This window comes from Dromiciops gliroides, chromosome 6 (assembly GCF_019393635.1).
Source record: "Dromiciops gliroides isolate mDroGli1 chromosome 6, mDroGli1.pri, whole genome shotgun sequence".
NCBI lineage: Eukaryota > Metazoa > Chordata > Mammalia > Microbiotheria > Microbiotheriidae > Dromiciops > Dromiciops gliroides.
In genome coordinates this window covers 259,604,333-259,626,295 of record NC_057866.1, presented here as the reverse complement: position 1 = coordinate 259,626,295, position 21,963 = coordinate 259,604,333, and the positions used below count along the sequence as shown (strand labels likewise).

General features: G+C 36.6%; 1 protein-coding gene across 1 annotated transcript in view; it reads right to left on the bottom strand.

Annotated features, from left to right (window-relative positions):
- Positions 1 to 468: 468 nt before the first annotated feature.
- The window catches only part of CDKL2 (cyclin dependent kinase like 2), a 46,150-nt gene continuing 24,655 nt past the window's right edge, over positions 469 to 21,963 (bottom strand). Inside the window, 1 exon segment of the mRNA XM_043972355.1 lies at positions 469 to 543. The gene's annotated coding sequence lies outside the window, so the exon portion shown is untranslated.

The following is a 21,963-nucleotide window of genomic DNA, read 5'->3' as shown; positions in this document are numbered from 1 at the left end:
GTATTTTGTAATTGAATAATGAGGTGGGAAAGACCAAGGGTAGAAGGGCATTTTCCAACATGGCCTCCCACCCTTTGTCACTGCTCCACCAATCTCACCCCCAAGTAAATATACACATTTATGCAGACAGTACAGAGACCTTGATACATTAGTAACACGAACTTTAAAAAAACATATTTCTCTTTGCACACTTTTTTCCTCACCCTCCTCAACCCCATTATGACTCATGAAATTTAGTTTCATTCTTTATCCTACCAGCAAATGGTCATTTGCGCAGTTAGGAGCCCCCTTCTCCTTCCAGAGGTATTGTGAAACACAATTACCAAGGTGAGGGGGGTAAAGCAGCAATGGTGGGGAAATGCTAAATCTGTCTTAAATACAATGGAGAACCATTGTCCTTTTGTTCCCCTTTCTTTTCCACAGTGTTGCTCCCAGGGAAAACCAGGCAATTCAATGGGATGTATTCCACCCCACTTTGCTCTCCTCCCAGGATGTCAGCAGTCTGATTCCCCAAGCTTGACATCATGGATTTTGGAGTACAATCTAAGACACAAAGGAAAAAGAAATTAAAGGCATCAGCATTTCTAAAGAACAACAACAAAGAGAAATACCATTAAAATAACTACAAAGTGGAGATAGCATCAGAATCTGTTTTCAAAAAAAAAATCAAGAATTATATAAATATATTCATGAGACCTTCTTTAAAGAAATTAAGACAAATAATTGGAGGGATATTCACAATATTTCTAAAATTATGCTACCTAAATTAATGTATATAGTAATCAAACTACAAAAAGAATGTTTTACGTAGTAGAGTGCCTGGAACATGGTAAGTGCTTAATAAATGATCCATCTATCTATTCACTCGATCTATCTGGGACTAGACAAAATAATATCAAAATTCAGTTGTAGGAATCAAATGGAAAGAATCTCAGGAATAGCTCTTCTAGACCTCATTATAAAGTGGTAATCATCAAAATTATTTGGAACCAGCCAAATAGAGAAAAATGGAGAAGTAGAACAGTATAGATAAGCAGGAATGAGAAACAGTCAAACTCAATAAGCCCAAGGACTTATTGCTACTTAGGGACTACTTAGGGAAAGAGTTCCTATTTAATGAGAACTGCTGGGAAAACTAGAAAGCAAATAGCCTAAAAGTAGGCATAGGTAAGCAACTTATGGGGTTTAGCACAATAGGTTCCAAATGGATACCCAATTTAAATATAAAAGAACTCAACATTAAGAAGTTGGAGGAAAATTGTTGGAAGTATCCAACTAGTAGGAGGAGTCTTAACTAAGCAGGGGATATAAAGAGATCACTAAAGATAAAGGACAATTCTGATTATATGAAATTGAAAAGCTTTGGCATGAACAAAATCCATGCAGCTAATATACAGAAAAAAAACTGTTGATAGGGAAAAAATTTCTGTCCCTAATCTCTCATAAGGAGTAGCTATCTAACATTTATAGGGAATTAAAGTAGATTTATAAAACCAAGAACACTTACCTAAAAATATGTTCTCAACAGATAGGAAGAGTCCTCAAAAGAAGGGTAAACTATTATCTATTAATTATGAAAGATTTTTTTTAAATCACAAATAATGCAAATCAAAAGACTTGTAAGATTTCTCTTCGCACCCAGTAAAAGTGGCAAAAATGACAAAAGATGGAAGCTATCAATGCTGGAGGGTAATAGAATGATAGGTACACAAATTGTTGATGGAACTCCATGATCAATAACCCAGTAATGGGATACCTTGTGTGAGAAAATAATGGGGTTTTGGGACTCCCCAAAGGCCCTACTGAGCCTAGCCTGATCTTTCTTAAGGTCAGATCAGTCAGGAAGTTACCTCATTCAAAACCACACCTACCTGAAATCCTGTGTTCTCTGAACTCTGACCTCAGCACATTCTACTCACGGACCACCCTCAAATCCAGTGAACCAATAGATTTGAGTGATGCTAGTCAATGAACTTTGGACAATGTGTATGGGCTGGCTCTGCTCCTGCCCTCAGCAAGCTTACACAGACACTCACTCTCTTGGGTGTGGGAACTGAGAATAGTTGCAGTTCATTAGGGTTCCCCATTTTCTCTCTCTCTCTTTCCCCTAGATCCTTGGTAGGCCTTCCTATCTTTCAAAGCCATGTGCGCTCTCTTGACTAATATTTAATATGCTTTAATAAATGCTTAATGCCCCAAAACTGGTGCAGTAGCCTCTAATTTCTAAGTAAGCAATACATGATAAACTCCAGCTAATTTTCCCTATACTTGAGACAGAAATAGGGTGACCACATATAATTTTACTCACCACACTTGGGGAACAGAGGTCCTGACAAGTCCTCCCAGGAGGACGAGCTTTGACACATGGCCAGCATGTTGAGATAGCCTTTTGGGATGGGGCAGATAAGATCTGTGTCTCTACTTACTCCTAGGTGGCGGCTATGGGTCTAGCCAATTCATCAGACACCTGGAGAGAGCATAACCTGGACAATCAAATGCTCTCCCTTTGTTCTCAGTGATTTGTGAGGTGTGTCAGTCCCTATTACAGATGGCAGAATCCCTCTGCTGAACTCAACAACCAGACTGACAGACATCCTTAAGTGATTGGTGGAGGATTATAAAGAAAGACAAAGAAAAACACTACAACTTCCTCTTTCCAGTACAGAACTGCAGAGAAGGCTGCCTGAATTCTATGGAGGCTCCAAATAGTGGATATCATATCTTTATCATGTTAATACTGTGCATGAGGCAAAGATGCTGGAGTGGTTGGTCATTTCCTTCTCCAGTGCATTACTTTTTGTCAGAACCCTCCACTGTGCCCTATCCTTTTTGGATAACCCTGAACAGCACAGTTCACGGTTTCACTGAGCTACACAAGCCCCTCCATCAAGACAAAGCAGTGATCTAGAAGAGGAAGAAATTAAGTAAGAGATATCAAATGAAACAATAAGTGAGATTACAGCTAGGGAGAGAAGAAAGGCAAGGAAAATGTATAACTTATAACAGGCAGTAATAAACAATACACAAGAATCAAACTTTCCAAAAATTAGAAGGGCCAAACAGAAAGTGATGACTCCATGAGACACCAAGAAATACTAAAACAAAATTTAAAAATATGGCTGAAAAGCTCGATTAGTATGGAGAGCAAGAAGCCTCTTACAGTGACTGGCATTATGTGGCTAATCTTTGCCAGAGCCAAGTGCTCCAGGAAGATACTGGTCTTGTTCCTAGAATGAGACACTCAAGCATTCACAGCAGACAAAATCCAGGAAAGGAGTAAAACCCATGGCCTCAGATATCTAAATACAAATGTCCAGAGGTTAGTCAACAAGTCAAAATGAACTAGAGAACCTAACTCATGAGGCAGATTTGACCCTTTGGCCATCCATGAGACTTGGTAGGTGAAATTCATGCCTAGAATTTGGCTCTGGAGGTGTACACCACATACAAGTATATAGGAACAGGATAAGTAAATAAGAAACAGGATAAGTAAATGGAGTATGGGTTGGAAAATTCTCATGGGAGGAATCCAGGAACCAGGAGAGGGGTGGTAGATAGATATCATTTAGGTAAAGATATGGTGGAGGAAGAAACAAAAGCAGTTTTTTCCCTGAAGTATACAATGAACCACCTGAAGACAAAGATCATATCTCAAGCCCAGCACAGAGACATGATTTAGGAACAAGAGACCTCAGTTAATCAGGTATCCGGTGAGGCTCTCCCAAAATCAGAACAGCTGATAATTTCTCGATTTGCTTTAAGGAGAATTCCATCCCTCAAAAGGTTAAGGAAACGCAAAGGGAAATTCTATTCTAGACATGATTCTCCCTAACAAGGAGGCCCTGGTTGGTAGGGTGGAACTGATGAGAACTTGGCTGAAAAGGATCCCTTTCTCTTAAAGCCTTTAATAGAAAATGAGAAGCAAAGGGAGTCAGGGAAGAAGGCACTGGACGAGGAGGCAGGAAGACCTTGGTTCAACCCATTCCATATATTTATTCCCCATGTACCCCTGGACAAATCACTTAAGCTTCTCTGCTTCAGGTTCCTGAGCTGTGAACAGGCAGGAGAGGGCAGGACCTGAGGGCCCTTCTAGTTCCAGGCCTAGGACCCTATCAGAACATGGGGATGATGACACCTGACAAAAGAGAGAAGGCAGAGATGCCCAGTTGTTATTTTGCTTCTCCTTTCTCTGCCAAAAAGAATGACCTTGGCACTGGAAATGATGGAACAAAAATGGCTACCAAGGAGCAGATACCCAGAATGAGAATGGAGAGTGTAAGACAGCAGCTGGGAGCCCTGGATGTAGTTGGCTCACCTGGTCCTGATGAACTACCTCTTCTGGAACTAAAAAGCTGGCAGAGGGGAGCCACTATCTGTGATATACGGAAGACCAAGGAAAACAGGAGAGGTATCACACTATTGAAGAAGGACTAATGTTGAATGGAATCTACAAGCTATAGTCCATTGACCTAGACTTGGATTCTTGGGAAAATTCTAGAATGGTCAGAGAACTCTTAGAAAAGAAAGCAATGACTGACTCACTGATTGGAAAAGAGAGAGAAAGGTATAGTAGATGATCATTTTATTAGATTGATTCAGGACTGATTAAATGGGTGGACTCAGAAAGTCATCCTCAATGCTTGGAAAGAGGCCTCTCTATTGCCTCCAGGGTCCCCAGGATCTGTGTCTGGTCCTTTTTATCAGTGAGTTTAAAAACACAGATGGCGGGGCAGCTAGGTGGCACAGTGGATAGAGCACCGGTCTTGGAGTCAGGAGTACCTGAGTTCAAATCCAGCCTCAGACACTTAACATTTACTAGCTGTGTGACCCTGGGCAAGTCACTTAACCCCAATTGCCTCACTAAAAAAAAAAAACAAACAAACAAAAAACCACAGATGGCATGTTCATCAGATATGTAGATAACTCAAAACTGAGGATGGATAATAAAGTAGGGATGGGCCCAAAAACATCTTGACAGACTACAAAATTGGGCTGAAGAGGAGACTTATGTAAAGTAAATGTAAAGTAAATGCAAAGACTTATACTTATCCATTAAGACAGCTTCATAAACACAAAAGGAGAGAAATGTGCTTAGACAGCATTTTGTTTGAATAAGACCTGGGGGGGGGGTTAAGTGGACCAGGCACTCACTTTGAGTCAGGGTTGAGGGTGGGTCATGAGGTAGCCCCCAAAGAGAACATGATCTTGGGCTGTATTAAGAGAACTAATTCTGCCAGGAACAAGGAGGAAATGGTCCCTCTGTCCTCTGCCCTGGTCTTACCACAACGAGGTATTGGGTTCATTTCTGTAAGCCACTAACAAGCTGATGATGAGGGCAACCAGAATAGTAAAGAGGCAGAAGGCTGTTTCACAGGAACTGGGCGTGTCTAGCCTAAGGAAGAGAAGAGTCAAGGGTGCCATGATGATTGTCTTAAGTATATAGAAGAGCATTGGACTTGTTCTATTTCATGTCAGACGTAGGACAAAGAACAGCGGGTGGAAGTTGTAGGAATGTACACTGAGGTTTGACATCAGAAAACCCTTCTTAACCATAAGGGGAGTGCCCCCCTCCTTGGAAGCTTCCCAGAAAAGGCTGGATCATCCCTTGAAGTTCAGGGATGCTATACAGGGGGTCCTCTTCAGGTGTGGCTTGAAATGAACTAGGCAGTCGCTGAGGTTTTTTCTACCACTAAAATCCTGCAATTCTGCAATTGGGAAATGGATGAACATGTGGCGGAGTGTGGATCCAATGTGATTTTACTGTACCGTAAGAAATAGTAAATATGAAGAACTTGGAGAACTATGGGAAGAACACAGAACCAAGAGACCAGCGTGCACAATGGCTCCAATAAGGTCACTGATGACAGCAATTAAAAGTACTTCAGCTATAAAGACTTATAATGAACAAACTTGAGTCTAAAAGAACTGATAAATAAGGAAACACAACTCCTCCTCGTGGAGAAGTGGGAACTTCAGATGTGGGATGCAATATACACATCAGATGCATCTGCTGGACCGTTGGCTTTGTTTAAATGTTTGACTGGAGGGAAGACAGTGCTAAGAGACTATAACTGTGGTGTGAAAAACAAAAGGCAGAAATAAGACTTCAAAAAGACAAATACAAATTAAAACAGCTCTAAGGGTATTACTTCAGACTCATCAACTTGGCAAAGATGGAAAGAGTGAATGGGGGAGGAGTGGGGAGCTACTTTCAGTGCTGAAGGAGTTATGAACTGGCCCAACTGTTCTGAAACACAATTTGCAGTTATATTAGAAAAGTTACTAAACTATTCACATTCTTTGGTTTGGTGATGCTTAGGCCACAATTAGGCCAACAGCAAAAACAAAAGCATTGTATTTACCAAAATATTCATAGCAAAATGGCTCAAAATGGAAGTTAGAACCCAATTATCAGCCTAATGACTTGGAGTGGCTGGATAAATCTCCATATATTGATGCAAATCAATTTAATAAGCATTTAATAAGCACCTACTACATGACAGGCACTGTGCTAGGCACCTGGGATCCAAATACAAAACCAAATCTATGCCCGCTCTCCAAAAGCTTACATTCAATTGGAGTATCATTGTAATGTACAGGATGGCAAATATGAATCATGGGGAGACTAGCATGAACTGATACAGAGAAAAGAAATCAAACCCAAAGAACACATATAGCAACTACAATAAGGGCAATGAAGATGCACTTAAAAAGCAATAGAATTGGAGCAGCTAGGTGGCGCAGTGGATAGAGCACCGGCCCTGGAGTCAGGAGGACCTGAGTTCAAATATGGCCTCAGACACTTAACACTTACTAGCTGTGTGACCCTGGGCAAGTCACTTAACCCCCATTGCCCCGCAAAAAAAAAAAAGCAATAGAATTCAGGTAAAAAAGATAATGGATGTTGTGGTTCCAAATTACTAAAGTAGAAACATATCCTTCCTCCCTCTTAACAAACAGTAAACTACAAGAGAGAAAAGTTACCAGTGCTGTCAGTTTTTATCACTATATAGAACAATTTTGCTTAACATTTTGGTGAGAATTTGCAATGGGAAAAGGTTGCTTACTGGGTTGTTAATGAAGTGCTCCCCCCCGCAAATGCATCAAAATTTGAGCTATAGGAAATTACAAAGGGATAGCTACCATGACACAGGCCCTCACTGTTTCTGTTTGGGCATTCTAACCCTGGGAAAATGGCCTCTGGGGCATCCAGCAGGGAGGATCCTGGTACCTGCAAATCAGTGACTAAGAGTTACAAATTCACAACAAATTAAAAGCCTCATTTCTTTCTTCTCCCAAAGCTGCAGTTCTGGGGGTGATTCTATGGTTATTCAAACATCATCAGTGTTTATTGCTTAAATTGTTATTGTTGTTTGTCCTTCATTCTCAAAGAGAACTATGATATCAGGAGGTGATGTCATGACTTGCCTTAAATTGGATTTAAGTGAGGGAGGACTGTACAAGGTCACCAACCTCACTCTCTCCTCAAGAGCTTTCTGGATCAGTGGCAAGATATGGCCCCGGATGTTTAAGGCAGTTGGGGTTGTGATTTGCCCTGGGTCACACAGCTAGTAAGTGTCAAGTGTCTGAGGTCAGATTTTGAACTCAAGTCCTCCTGACACCAGTGCTGTATTCACTGTGCCACCTAGCTGCCCCATAGCTTAAATTACATTTCTCCAAAAAAGGAGAAAGGGAGGGAGGGGGAAGAAGGGAGATAATACTTAACACAAGCCCTAAAAAGTAAGTTTAGAATGTGCAGTTTCTAAGGCATATGCATGACAGAGATGCAGTCCTGAAAAAAACCTGCATCAAGAAATTCCCCAAATTTTGTTCACTAACATCAATGTAGGTTAGAAGGCACAAGGGTCAGAAGGGGAAGAACTTCAGCAGGGCAGACATTGTTTCTATACCTGTGTTGAGGTGGGAGAAGAGTTGATTGATTTACTCAATCATCCCACTCTACTTAAAAGGAACCAACAAAATACTCTAGACCTGATACCTCTGTCAGGTCAAAATATCTCTACTAAATTCATTAATCAATTAAAGGCATTAAATTAATGTATGCACTGTCACAGCCTATGGTTCTCTAGAAAATACCAAGCCAATTATGAAGCCAGCATCTGAGCCTCAAAGACAGTCTAGAGGAGAACATAATTTCAGCTGAGCCCCAGAGAGGAAGGGAAGGGGAAGGGAAAGGGGAGCAAAGAAGAGAAGAAGGAGGCTTTCTAAAGCCACTCTCTCCTCCTTTCACCTTGAGGACATCCAAGGGTGAGAAGTTTGGGAACTATTAGCATAGATTAAAGTGTCTCCAGAACTACAAAGATTGACAGGAGTGTCTACCTTGGGGGTCAAGGGTAAACTAGATCCACTGAGTTTTAAGGCTCCACAACAGGGATCCCAGCCCAAAGTTACACCACACCCAAGGAAAACTTCATGGGAGCCCCAGAGAGGGAAGAAAAGAGCCTCTAGCCAAAGGATTTCTAAGAGGTGTGTTATGTTTGCTACATGTGATCTCCAAGCTTGAGTCCACCTACCCCTGGACTCTATCTATATTTGTAGGAGAATGTACCCCAACCCAAGATGTTGAAACTTTGAGACACTAATGCACTCATGGTGGAGTTGTGAACTGACCCAACCATTCTGGAGAGCAATCTGGAAGTATGCCCAAAGGACAACCAGACAGTCCCAATAATACTACTTCTAGCTCTGTATCCCAAAGAGATTTTTAAAAAGGGAAAAAGGAAAAGGACCAAAATAAAGAAAAATTTTGTAGTGGCAAAGAATTAATTATAAACTGAGGAGCTGCCATTCAATTGGGGAGTGGCTGAACAAGTTATGGTATATGATTGTGATGGAATACTACTGGCTAAAAGAAATGGCAAGCAGGATGCTCTCAGAAAAACCTGGGAAGACATATGTGAACTGATACAAAGTGAAATGATCAGAACCAGGAGAACATTTCATACAGTAACAACAATAATGTACAATGATCAACTGTGACTGACTTAGCTATTCTCAGCAAAACAATGATCCAGGATGATTCTGAAGGACTTATGATGAAAATGTTTATTAAAAATGTTTATTTAAAAAAAAAAAAGAAATAGGTGTAGCTAGGTGGTGCAATGGATAGAGCATCTGAGAATGGATCTCTGTCCTCTATCTCACTCACCACAGCACCTGTTCCAAAAATTTTCTTCTCTCCTCAAGACCCCCAACTCTCTGAAGATAAGGTGGCTCTTCTTGCTAAGGCCAACTCTTCTACATGTATCCTAGATATCATTCCCTCCATCTTTTCCAGAAGATAGCACAGCCCTCTAATTTTTCATCTCTCCCTACTTACTGGCTCTTTTCCTTCTGCCAATAAATACACCCAAGTTGTCTGTCTATTTTAAAAACACTCACTAGATCTTACAATGTCTGTCAACTGTAGTCCTGTGTCTCTCCTCCTTTTCTCAGCTAAACTCCTTGGAAAAAAAGCTATTTCTAAGGTCCTTTTTTAAATTTCCATAATTTCTACTCTGTTACTAATCCAAAGATTTTAAATTTTTTGTTGCTCAACTTTTTTTTCGTCAAACACTCAATTCCCTGATTTGTTCTTTATTTTGTTAATGAAACCATTTAGAGATATAAATTGTCTTCTAAGAACTGCTTCAGCTGCATCCCATAAATTTTGGTATGTTGTCTCATTATTATTGTTTTCAATGATGAAATTTTCTATTGTTTCTATAATTTGTTCTTTGACCCGCCAGTTTTTTAGAATTATGTGATTTAGTCTCCAAACAAATTCATTTTTCAACTGATACTATTCCTTCAAAAGTTCCCAGTAATGCTTTTTTTCCACTCTTATAGACAAGATTTTATTAGTCCTCAATAGGTCATTAGTATACAGATACTATGAACAATCTGTATGTTTTTAAAATGCTAGTGTTAAAAAAATCTAAATACGATTTACTTGTCATCCTTTTCTCAACTGTTATTCCAATAATTTTCTAACTTTAAGTTTAAATAAAACTGTTACTTTAAAAAAGATATCAAACAGCAATATCCTCAATATGGATAAAAGGTTAGAGTTGGTTTTTTTTACAAAGGAAAGTTTCTATACTTGATAAAACATCATGATCACTATAATGTAATACTACTCTTTTACACCACATTAACAAAGTTATTGGGGAAAAATCTGCCACCATTATCAAAGATGAAATCACAGCATACATCTTTGGAAGGAGATCCAACACCAAGAACACTTTTATTTAGGAAATAACTGTAATAAAAGACAAGATGAATACAGTAGAATGTTTAGAATCAGGAAACGGATAATTGAGGAGATTTTTCTATTCTTTCTGGGTCTCTCCATAAGAAAATGAAGCTGGGAAAAAATACCAAGAAAATGGACCTTCATTTACGCAAAGATAAATTTCAAAGCAAATTAAGGACTCAAGTTTTCTAAAAGGAAATGAAGGAATGGGGAGGATACCAAGAGATGACATAAACATATAATACATCTAAGAGAAAGTATAGAAAGTCAGAACCAAGCTAAGGTAACTTACTATTTGAAAACTACAAATTTCTATTAAGCTTTTAATTAAAGAAATGTAGAATCCAGTACATTAAAAGCAAATTGAAATTGTGATACACATTTACCTATAAAAGTGTTTTTCTTTCTTCACCTAAAGAATCATCTTTTTCCTTTTTAATGACTTTAGATAATTTTAATAAAGAAAGTTCTCTGGCACTTTCTGTATCTTTAATTTTAGCTCCTGAGAAAACCTACAAAATAAAACATATTTGCTAATAAAATATAACTCCATGATAGAGATATAAGTAAATATAAGAATGACTAGACTTTTAAGCAATTTAATTTTTAATTTAATTTAATCAAGTTAAAATGATAATTAATTATGGCCTAGATGAACACCATTGTACTTAGAAGCAACTGGATAAGGATCATGTACAATTCAATGGCTGATGAAACATGCTGCTGTTACAGTACATGACATTAATAATAGCATTCAAAAATAATTTTAGTTAATTACATAAGTTATGATGAATGCAGCAATCTTCCTCTTGGATTAGGTAGAAATTAATTTAATACTTGAGGTTCTTTTTTCCAAAATAATGACAGAAGGGAATATAGGACAAATAAGACTTAGGCTTTTCCAGTCATACGTAAAAATAATTTTTAAATCTATTTCTAGATTGACATATGTTAAAACAATAATATAACTTGTGGTTAGGCACAGAAATAAATCATGCTTTTAATCAATCAGCATTCACTAAGTAGTTACTGCCCTCAAAAAAGAAAATATATTTACATACATAGACATACATAGACACATGTGGAGATATATACATATTATACAATTATATATATGAATACATATGTTTATATTTCATTATCTAGTTATTTAGTTCAACAAATGTTTATCAAAAGTCAACTCTTTGCTAGGGTGGAATATAACAGTCTCCAAGGAATAAAAATGGTGTCTACCAAAAGGGTAGTGTGGAACATGGTAGGTGTAGATAAACTGCAGCATCTTGCAAATGGTGGAATCAGTGGTATAAGGGCTATCATTGCAAGATTTTCTTTCCTTTGAGCAGTCGAAGCATAGTATTGTGTGATCCTGATTATAGTTTCTTAGTACTTGAACTTTTTCTGACTGCTTAGCATCTTTTATCTTTAATCCTGGGTGCTTTCAATTTGGGGTTCCTTTCAGAAGGTTATTGTGGATTCTTTCTATTTTCACTATAGCCTCTGGTTCTAATAGATCTGGGCAGTTTTCTTTTTTGATTTCTTAAAATGTAATATCCAGGTATTTTATTTGGACATGATTTTCAAGGAAGCCAGTGATTCCTAAACTATCTTTCCTTTTCCTGTTTTTCAAGTCAGTTGGTTTTGATAGCACCTATTTTTATCTCTTACTTCATTTTAATATTTCTTGTTACCTCCTGGCAACAGGTTTTGTTTCCTAAATCCTATTTTCAGGGAATTTACTTGGTATTGCTGCTGTTTGACCTTTGTTCTCAAAGAGATAGATCCATGGCATCAACATCAGAGTGATGTCATGACTTGCAGTGAATTGGATTTAAGTGAGGGAGGGCTGTGCAAGGTCACCAACCTTATCTCTCCTCCAGAGTCAGAGGGATCAAGTGGCAAGATATACATCAGGATGACTGGACACGGCCCGTATGTTTTAAGGCATTGGGGTTAAGTGACTTGCCCATAGTTCCACAGCCAGTAAGTGTCTGAGGTTAGATTTGAACTCAGGTTCTCCCAACTATAAGGCCCGTGCTCTATCCACTGCACCGCCTACCTGCCCCAAGGGAGTTTACTACTTTCATAAGGTATTCTACCTTCCATCCAAAACTATTTATTCTTCTTCCAACTCTTTCCTCAAGAGTTCTTATTTCTCTTTAACTTCTTTTTTTGATCCTTATAAAATTTACTTTATTCCAGCCATTTTTGGATTCCCTATGCCTAAGTCATTTTCCCCCCCTGAGGCTTTGCTTATATTTGCTTTGGAGTTACTTTCTTCTTCTGGGTTTGAGGCATCCTCTACACCCACGTTATTTCAGTATGTTCACTGCATTCAATATTTCATTTGTTTCATTTTGTCTGCAGTCCTTGGTTCCTCATTTTATACATTTGTGCCAGGGCCATTCTCCACCTTCCCAACGCATACAAATGGATAAGATGGTCAGACCCTATTTGGGTCTGCTCCAGACTTATGGGTTTCCTGTAGTTATCTTCCATCTCCCCTGGTTGGTCTGCACACAGATGCATGGAGGATTCAGGCCCCAGCCTTAGTGCAGCTTAGTACCCAGTCAGAGAATACTGCTCAGAGAACTATGGGTTGTAGGTAGGTGCCCCTGGCATCTCTGGTCAGAGTGCTGCCAGGCCACTGACAAGTTTACGTGAGTTCATGTTGGCTTCCTAGTGAACCTCTTCTCCAGCATTCATATGCTTCTGGTTGTGGGGTGGGTGGGAGGAGTTAGTAGTCCTGCAGAAGATGGAAGAACTCATTATTCCTTTGGATTCCAAATCTCTTAGATTTCTTGATCATTATTCAAGCTGGTGTTGTTTAAGATTTTTTGGAGGATATAAAAAAGAGCCAGGCTCCTCTATAACTTTTCACATGGCCAACTTAACTGAAAGTCCATATTAGGTTTTTCAAAAAAAACAGCTTATAGTTTTATTTACCAATTATATAGTGTTTCTATTTTCAAATGAATCTATTCCTTCTCTAATATTCTTACTCCATAGAAACTTCTAGTATTTCACATTTTTTTTCCAAGTCACATTTATTTTCTCTCTTTTTCACTTTCCAATGACACAGTTGAGCAAAACAAAGCTCCCACATTAGCCATGTGCAAAAATACACGTCCAGTTGTACATTTAAGTCTATTATCTCTTTGGCATGAAAGTTGGTAGCAATGTTTTACATTCAGTACTTTGAAATCATTGTTTGTATAGCAAAGAATTCTAAAATCTTTCAAATGTTTAAATAACATTGTTGTCACTTATATAAATGGTTGCCTATTTTTCACTTCATTCTGCATCAGTTCATAGGGATCTTCTCAATTTCCTCTGAAACTATCCATTTTATCATTTCTTATGGAGGCAATAATATTCTATTACATTCAACTAGAGCACAATTTGCCTTAGCAATTTTTAATAGGTGTACACTCCTTAGTTTCCAGTGTGTTTTTTCTACTATACAAGAGCTATTATAAACAGTTCAGTATATATGGGTCCTTTTTCTCTTTTTCTTTTTTATCTACTTGGGGCATGGTTCTAATAGGGTAGTGCTGGATCAAACAGTATGCACAATTTTAGTGACTTTGGAGACATAGTTCTAAATTGTTTTCTACAATGGCTCGTAAATGACCATATAATCTAGTGTTTGATAAGCCTAAAGACCCTTGCTTCTGGAATAAGAACTCACTATTTGAAAAAAACTGCTGGGAAAACTGGAAAAGAGTATGGCAAAAACTAGATATAGCCCAACATCTTATACCATATACCAAGATAAGGTCAAAATAGGTACAAGATTTGGACATAAAGGGTGATACCATAAGCAAATTAGGAGAGCAAGGAATAGTTTACCTATCAGATCTACAGAGAAGGGAAGAAATTTTTTACCATAAAAAAAGATAGAGAGCATTATAAAGTGTAAAATGGATAATTTTGATTATATTAAATTAAAAAGATTTTGCACAAACAAAACCAATGCAACCAAGGGGTAGAAAGAAAGCAGAAAGCTGGAAACAATTTTTACAAGTGTCTCTGATAAAGGACCAGTTCTCAAATATATAGAGAGAACTGAGTCAAATTTATAAGAATACAAGTCATTCCCCAATTATAAATGTCAAAGGATATGAACAAGCAGTTTTCAGATGAAGAAAACAATGCTATATATTGCCATATTGAAAATGCTCTAAATCACTATTGATTATAAAAATTAAAAAAACAACAACAACCAACTCTGAGGTACCACTTCATACCTATCAGTTGGCTAACAGGAGAAAAAAGAAAAATGATAAATGTTGGAGATGTGGAAAATTGGAACATTAAAGACATTGTTGGTGAAATAGTGAACTGATCAAACCATTCTGCAGAGCAATTTGGAACTATGCCCAAAGGGTTATAAAACTCTGCATACCTTTTGATCCAGCAAGACCACTACTAGGTTTGTATCATGAAGAGATGTTAAAGAAAAGGGAGGGGCAGCTAGGTGGCACAGTGGATAAAGCACCAGCCCTGGATTCAGGAGTACCTGAGTTCAAATCCAGCCCTCAGGACACTTGACACTTACTAGCTGTGTGATCTTGGGCCAAGTCACTTAACCCCTATTGAGACACACACATGCACGCACCACACACCAAAAAAAAAGGGGGGGAGGGACCCACATGTACAAAAATATTTATAGCAGTCCCTTTTGTAGTGGCAAAGAATTGGAAATTAAGAGGATGCCCATTGATTGGGGAATGGCTAAACAAGTTATAGTATATGAATGTAATGGAATACTATTGTTGCTCTAAGAAATGACAAGCAAGCAGATTTCAGAAAAAACTGGACTTGCATGAATTAATGCTGATTGAAAGTGAGTAGAAACAGGAGAACATTGTACATAAGTAACAGCAACATTGTGTGATGATCAGGTTATGATAGAATTAGCTCTTCTCAGTAATCCAATGATCCAAAATAATTCCAAAAGATTCATGATGGAAAATGCTCTCCACATCCAGGAAAAAGAACTATGGGGTCTGAATGTAGATCAAAGCAGACTATTTTCACTTTTTGTTGTTTTTTGTTTCTTCTTTCTTGTAGTTTTTCCCTTTTGTTCTGCTTCTTTCACAACATAACTAATATGGAAATATGTTTAACATGATTTTAATAGATAACGTATATCGGATTGCTTGTTATCTTGGGGAGGGAGGAGGAAAAAGAGGAAGGGAGAAAAATTGGAACTCAAAATTTTACAAAAATGAGTGTTGTAAACTATCCTTCTATATAATTAGAAAAAAACAAAATAAAATACTATTAAGGGGAAAAAGGAGATAATGAGCAGGTAGATTTTCAGAAAACCTAGAAAGATTTACATGCAGTAATGCTGAGTGAAGTGAGCAAAACCAGAACAATAAATATGTACAGCAAACAACATTGTGTGATGATCAGCTATGATGACTTAGCTCTTCTCAGAAATACAATGAACCCAACAGCACACAAAGACTCATGATGGAAAATGCTCTCCCCTTAAAGAGAAGAAACTATGGAGTCTGAATGCAGATTTTGAAGCATACTATTTTCAGGGGGGTTTTTTGTTTTTCTTTTTTTTTTTTCATTTTGTTCTGATTTTTCTTTCACAACATGACTAAATGTGGAAATATGTTTTAAATTATTGTACTGTATAACCATAATCAGAATACTTGCTGTCTTGGGGATGGGGGAGAGAAGAGAGGGAGGGAGGAAAATCTGGAACTCAAATCTTACTAAAATGAATGTTGAGGAGTGGCTAGATGGTACAGTGGATAGAGCACCAGCACTGGAGTCAGGAGGACCTGAGTTCAAATCTGGCCTCAGGCACTTGACATTTACCAGCTGAGTGACCTGGGTAAGTCACTTAACCAGAATTGCCTCACCAAAAAAAAAAAAAAAAAAGAATGTTGAATAATTTGCATTTTGTACATAAATGTGCGTGGTGTTATTTGGTACTGGGGCTGGAAGAAAAGAAAAACACAACACATGTTCTGCAGGTTACAGTAAATTCTTATTCTCCGCCAAAAAAATGTATGTTGAAAACTGTTTACATGTCAATTAGAAAAAAAGAAAATAATATTAAGTGGGGAAAAAGAAAAAAAGAAAACTGTTCATATTTGTTGAAGCATTTGTATGGGAATGGTTCTTAATTTTATAAATTGAATCAGATCCTTATGTATCGTGGATATGAAAAACTTTATACAAAAATCTTGTGCCATTTCTGAACTATCAGGACCAAATCATTTTGATAAGTTCTGCTTTGTACTGTAATTTGAAATCTGGTATTGCTAAGAACACTTCTACTTTTTTCTATTACTTCTCTTGGAATTCTTGACTTTCGTTCCTCCATAGGATTTTCATTATTTTCCCATAGTTCTACAAAATAATGCTTTGATAGTAATGATTGGTACAATAATGAATAAGCAAGTTACCTTAGGTAGTATGGTTTTTTATTATATTGGAAGGACCCACCCATAAGCAATTAATATTTCTCCAATATTTAAATCTATCTTTATTTCTGCAACAGACTATCGTTGAATTCAACTGAATTCAATGTAGTCCCTAAGTATGTCCTTTTTTCTTTTTTTAGAGATTAAAATCAGTTTTTCCATTTCTTTCAGTTTTTAATTTTTTATCATAAAAGTATCTTATTATTTTCCAATTACATGTAAAGATAGTTTTCAGCATTTTTTTTTGTTTTTTTTTTAAGCAAGGCAATTGGGGTTAAGTGACTTGCCCAGGGTCACACAGCTAGTAAATGTTAAGTGTCTGAGGCCGGATTTGAACTCAGGTACTCCTGACTCCAGGGCCGGTGCTCTATCCACTGCGCCACCTAGCTGCCCCATTTTCAGCATTTTTATAAGATTTTGAGTTCCAAATTTTTCTCCCTCCCTCCCTTCTCTCCCCCCTCCCCAAGACAGAAAGCAATGACATGTTATATATGTACGATCACATTAAACATATTTCTGCATTAGCTCATGTTGTAAAAGAAGAATCAGAACAAAAGGAAAAAAAAAACTCAACAAACAAACAAACCAAAAAAAAAAAAGTAGAAACAGTATGGTTCAATCTTCATTCAGATTCCAGTTCTTTTTTTCTGGATGTGGAGAGCATTTTCCATCATGAGTCCTTTGGAATTGTCTTCTATTGCTGAGAAGAGCTAAGTCTATCACAGTCGATCATCACACAATGTTGCTGTTACTGTGTACATTGTTCTTCTGGTTCTGCTCACTTCACTTAGTCCACTTAATCTTTCCACTTAAATCATCAGTCCACTTAAGTCTTTCCAGGTTTTTCTGAAATCTGCTTGCTTGTCACTTCTTACAGCATGATAGTGTTCCATTACATTCATATACCATAACTTGTTCAGCCCAATGGATGGGCATCCCCTTGATTTCCAATTCTTTGCCACCACAAAGAGAGCTGCTATAAATATTTTTGTACATATGGGTCCTTTTCCCTTCTTTATAATCTCTTTGGTATATAGTCTAGGCGTGTCTTGATAGGAAGACTCACAACTTATTCATTTGGTAGCTATTGTGAATATAATATCTCTTTCTAACTCTTCCTGCTAGGTTTCATTGGTAATATATAGGCTATTGCTTATTTATGTGGATTTATCTTATATTCTGCAACTTTGATTGATTTGGTAATTATTTCAAGCAATTTTAGTTGACTTTTTAGAAATCTCTAAGTAAATCGTATGTCTACAAAAAAATCAATAATTTTATTTCCTCTTAGCCTATGCTTATCAGAAATGGCACAGATTTTGCATAAAGGTCTCATATCCAAGATATATAAGAATCTGATTCAAATTTACAAAACCAAGAATCAATCCTGTACAGATAAATGGTCAACAAATAAAAACAAGCAGTTTTCTTTTTTCTTTTTTTTCCATTTAGTAGTATTTTTTCCAGTTACACGTAAAGATAATTTTCGATATTCTTTTTAGTAAGATTTTGAGTTCCCAATTTTTCTCCCTCCTTCTCTTCCCTCCCCATCCTCCATTTCTTTTTCTTGACCTGCTTCACTATGCTAAATAATAGTGCCGATAATCAGCATCCTCATTTTACATTAATTAGAAAGACCTTTAATTTTGCACCACTACACATAATGTTTGCTCTTGTTTTAGATAAGTGGTATATTACTATAATTGAGGAAAATTCCATTTATTCTAATGCTGACTAGTGTTTTTAACAAAAAAGTTTTTTCAAAAGTTTTTTAAAATTATCGATTTGATATAATGATGTGGGTTTTTTATTATTTAGCTATTAATGTTTTGTTATGTTCATACTCTTTCTAAAGTTATACCAATTCTACATTCCTGATATAAATCTGTCATGTCATAGTATAAATAATCTATCATTCTATTGTAGCCTATTTGGTTATATTTTATTTAGAGTTTTCTGCAATCAATATTCATATGGTTATATAAGTCCATAGTGTTCTTTATTTGCATTATCTCTCCCTGAATTAAGTACAGAAACAGACTGAAAGAGATCAACAAATAGCTTATATAATATTGAAATTAATTGTTCTGTGAATATTTTATGTAATTCATTTGCAAATTCATCAAGTCTTTTTCAACCTTTGGAAGTTCACTTATGACTTATATGATTTTTCCCCTTGAGATTGGGTTATTTAAATAATCTATTTCTCCTGCTAATCTAAATGTTTTATTTTTTATACATATCCAACAATTTATTCTGTTATTATTTTTATTAACTATAATTGGGTAAAAATAACTTGATAATTTCCTTTATTCTACATTTGTTGTGATTTATACTTTTTCATTTTTGATAAGAATAATTTGGCTTCCATCTCTTTTTTAAATCAGACTAGCTGCTTATTCTATTTTTTAAGCTCTTAGCTTTATTTGTCAATTTAATGGAGCTTTTCTCTCAATTTTATTACTCTGTTCTTTGATTTTTAAAATGTTCATTTTGTTGTTTCACTGGGGGGATTGATTTATGATTATTCTAATTTGTTTAGTTATGTACCCAATTAAGTGATTTCCTTTTTTCACTTTTGCTGATGAAAATGTTTAGACATATAATTTTCTCCTTAAAGAGTACTTTAGCTTCTTCCTATAAGTTATGGTAATGTTATCTAATTATTGTCATTTCTCTTGATGCCAATTTTCTTTTGTTTCAATGAGTTATTTTTGATCTATCAATTATTTGGGATTGTTGGTCTACAACTGATTTTAATTCTTCTTTAAAGGACCTTTATTGCTACAATTTTTATTGTTATTATGATCAGTAAAGGATGTGTTTACAATTTATCTTTTTTCTGCATCTATTTTGAGGATTTTATGACCCAAATGTATTGTCCATTTTTATAAAAAGTATCATGCACAGCATATACATATATGAATATTCTTCATCTAATGCACTTCAATTATGCAATGTTTATTTCATTTCCATTTGTCCCCTTTTCTTCTCCATTTATAATATCCCATTCCTTCATTATGTCTTCTCCTAAGACCATCAAAACAGAACAAACCCACTTCCAGCCCTCTTTATGTATGATTTACTTTTGTCTATGTCCCTTAAGGATAATAGGATTATGAGAAGATATTTGTTTCTTATCCCCATTATCATGTAAATGATATCATCCCCACAAAATTCCTTCTAATTTATCAAATGTTTTCCATGTTTTTCTTGGTTCTTCCATTGCCACTTCAAAAATTCTACTATTCATTTCATGGCCTTTTTTATCAAGAATGCTTAGAAATACTGTTTTGTTAAGGATCTATTTCTATGCCCATCTACTCAGTTTAAACCAATATATTATTCTTGGTTGCCTTTTTAAAAAATATGTATATAATAAACCTATTTTTTATATAGGGTGGGACAAAAGTCACAACGTTTGGGGGTTTTTTCGTTTACGGTTTTGTTTGGTTTGGTTTTGGTTGCTGTTGTTTTTTGTGGGGCAATTGGGGTTAAGTGACTTGCCCCAGGGTCACACAGCTAGTAAGTGTTAAGTGTCTGAGGCCGGATTTGAACTCGGTCCTCCTGAATCCAGGGCCGATGCTCTATCCACTGTCCCCACCTAGCTGCCCCCACAAGGTTTTAATAACTTTGTTAATTGTTTTTTTATTTTTCACCATTTATGAGATTTGGTTTTTCACATGTAATATAGAATTCATTTCCTATAAATACTATATATGATGCTATAGTGTTGTAAATTAACAACAAAAATAAAGGAGTTATTAAATATTGAAACTCCTTCATGACTTTTGGCCCACCCTGTATTTGTAGCTGCTGATTCTTATGTGATCCTAACTGTGGCTCCTTAGAACTTGAATATTTTCATTTGCATTTCTTGCAGTATTTTTTCTTTAACCTAGAATCTCTGGATTTTGTATGATATTCTTGTAAGTTTTCATTTGAGATTTCTTTCAAGAGATAGCCAGTGGATTCTTTCTATTTTCCCTTTGCATTCTGGTTCACAAGATTTGGGAAGTTTTCATTTATGATTTCTTGAAGTATCATATATAAGCTTTTCTTTGGTCATGATTGTCAGGCAGGCTTAGATTTCAGACAGATTCTTGATTATCTTTCCTTGATTGACCTGCTTTCCAGGTCAGTTGTTTATAATATTATATTCCTTATATTTTGTTTTGTTTTCCAATCTTTTGAATTTGTTTTACTATTTCTTGTCTCTTTGTGTGGTTTTCTCTTTAGTCCATTCTAATATTTAGGGTATTCAGTTTATGGGCAAGGTTACCACATCTTTCCTGAGATATTTTATTCTTGCCATTCTTTTCTCCCTAGCTATTCTATTTTGTATTTCATATCATGTCTTCATGTACTCTTATAATCTTTGTGGCTAAGATTATTTTTCCCTTGAGGCTCTACTTACAGTTGTGAAATTTACCCTCTTCTTTGGGGTTTACTCTTTGGTCAACTCTCAATTCATAGTATTTCTTCATAATATTGGTTGCTTTCTTTTGTTTGTTCATATCACAAGCCTCAGTATCTGGGTTAGGGCTTTGAGCTTGTGCGTAGGCCCTGCAATGTCTGAGTTGGTAGCTAAGGGTAGGACCCACCTTCCACAGGAATTATTTGACCTTAATTCTTGCTTGTTCAGGCCCAGCCTGCCTGAATACTAAGTTGGGATGGAGATGCCTAAATGCTGCTTACAGCACTTCTTTTTGCTGTAATCAGCACTCCAATGTATTTTTCTCCAGCTGCAATAGCACTGTAAGGCCACTCTCAGACTGATCGCTTTTGGGGGTCTTTCTTCCCCTTTCTCTTGTCACAGTGTTCCAGGCGCCCTTCACTGTCCTTTGCACAAAGCCTTTCTTCCACTGACTTGAGTCTGCTTTATGCTACACCTTCCATCTACCCTGGCTCATCTACATTCAGAATTTCAGCAGAATTCTGGTAGTATTTTTGTGTAGTCCTGGACAAGGTAGAGGACCTTTGGAGTGGATTCTTTTTTAATATTATTTTTAAATGATACATTTTCTAAAGCTTTGCTGGCATGTTTTGCAGGGATATCGGCTCCTCTAGGTCCTAATATCACACTGTCTTCACTTGATGCTACTCCTCTAATTTATTAGATTTTTCTCTGGTGCTTATTTTGTATTCAACTTCCTAATTTTTTTAAAAAATGCATATGCTCCTCTCTTTTCTCTATTTTGTAACATATTTTTGCAGAAGCATGAGGCTAGAAACAGAGAAACCCATTGGAAATGA